This window comes from Rhagoletis pomonella, unplaced genomic scaffold (genome assembly GCF_013731165.1).
Source record: "Rhagoletis pomonella isolate Grant_MI unplaced genomic scaffold, Rhpom_1.0 Rhpom_scaffold_00426, whole genome shotgun sequence".
In the NCBI taxonomy this organism is placed as follows: Eukaryota; Metazoa; Arthropoda; class Insecta; order Diptera; family Tephritidae; genus Rhagoletis; species Rhagoletis pomonella.
Genome location: NW_023458980.1, coordinates 76,213 through 78,391, shown reverse-complemented (window position 1 = coordinate 78,391; position 2,179 = coordinate 76,213).

Sequence of the window (2,179 nt, the reverse complement as noted above, 5' to 3'; positions counted from 1 at the left end):
TTGATAATATTGACAACATTTTTAACAGAAAATCCTGCCTTCTCTAGAGCATGACCAATATTACCAATGGGTACACTTGATTCCATACCTTTTATTACTACTTGCAGTGCTTTGCTGCTTTTGAGCTGGTACGTATAGAAGTTTTTCTTATCTTCATTAAGGTGTTTTCTTCAGTTAGAATCTGAAGTTTGGTCTCTTTAATATGGCCCTTGGTAACTGACGTTACGTGGAACGTATTGTCTCCAATAAGCTGAGTTAATTTATTCACGAACTCAGTACAGTTTTGCTCTCGTAAATAAATTGGGGGCGGTTTGGGTTTGGCTTTAGAAACTTCATTCGGCTCTTTGTCACATTCATTGTCCAGAATCGTAAACTTATTTCCCAGTAGAGGGTTAATGTCAGTGGTTTTCGTTTTTGTAATTTTTGATGGGTTTGCAATTTTTTTCTGCTGTGGGCTTAATTTTCGTTTGACTTGTATATACCTATCAATACCCGTTTGAGTCAATGTACGGGTTGTTGGATTAAGTAGGTCAACTTGCGCTGAGCTGCGTTGCTTGGCTTGGGCTGGTGCCGAAATTGCCGTTTGTGCAGGTGTTGGTAAACTGCGTTGTGAAACCGCTGTCATTGCTGAAGTCGTGGTTGTAGTCGTTGTTGTGAGAGCTGCGCACACCGTTGTTACTGTGCTTGTTGCTAAGCTAGTGCTTTGTTGTTGCGTTAGAACAACTTGGTCTACCAGAGACATTGGCGACTGTGCATGCCAAGGAGTTTGAGGGGAGGGAGAGAACGATTTATCGCGATCAGGGCTCGAATCGTAACAGTCGTGAACGAGCAACTCGTCACGTAAAAATGACAAAATCGGATTGTGACAGACATGAATGAGCTTCTCATATCGTAATTCGGTATTATGACAGGCGTGAACGAGCGAGTGAACGCACTCGATCGTTCGAACTGTCATTCGATTAATATTTGACGAACGTACGCGCGCAAAATTTGATAATTTTTTTTTTTAAATGTAAGTAATTATAAAATTTGTGCAAACATATACAAGTTTATAGCTATTTTTCTTATTTTAGGACCAACTACAATAAATTAAACTCTACGCAGAAGGAACTCATGGCGGAGTTCATGGCCGAACACCCTGACTTGGCAAAGCATTTACTCCCAAAATGCTCGCAGGGAAAAGCAACGGCCAACCGTTTGTGGGAAAACCTCACCAAACAATTACATGTGGTGGACCTTTTCAGGAGTCATGGGCTGCACCTCCATATTGACAATTTATGGCAAGAATCTCGCAAGTGTGGTCACAAATCTGGCAAACGGAATATTAGCAATAAAATGTTAAAATGAAAGAAAATAAACTTACTAGCATAACGTTAAGACTATGGTAACCTTTCCTGTTGAAGCACATGTGCTTGTCTCTAATTGGCTTTTGTAATCCAATGTGTGTTCCGTCTACGCATCCAACCACTAAAAGGAAAAACATTGGGTTCACTACGCATTTCATTAGAACGCCTCTTCCTACCTCCAGGTATTTTATATTTTTCCGCAAACCACTCCTTACATCTTGAAGATTCGTTGGGCTGGAACTTTATAAATTCCGGACACAATTTCCTTTCCATTTCTTTTAAGACGTTGGACGTCAATTTTGATACCGTGCTCTGGCACATACCTATCAGGTAATCGATACCAACTGTGTGCTGATAGTTACCACTTGCAAGGAGCGAGAGGCTTGCAGCCAATTGCAAAGCAGTAGGAACGGCTTTTGTGTCATCGCAGTTTATGTTTGTTTTCGATAAAACATACTGGAATACCTCCTTGCTTAACCGAAATCTTTTGATGAATCTGAAAGTATAGGAGTAGAGAAGGTAATTTATTTCCTATGTATAATTACTTACGCGTTGACGGATAATGCCAATGGATTGCTTCTGCCCCGAAGTTACTTACGCACAACTCTTTCGTCATTTTCGCTCCATTTTAGTTTTGCCGCTTTTCTTTATTTACTTTTCACTTATTTTGACACTTCAATGTCTATTGTGACTTAAAAAAGGAAGAAGAAGAGAAAAATAATCGATAACCAAATAAACAATAACGATTCGTTCGCCTTCGATTGTTATCATCCGATATTGTTCATTCGATTAAACGATCACGTAATTTGTGTTCGTACGATTGCCGACTCGTT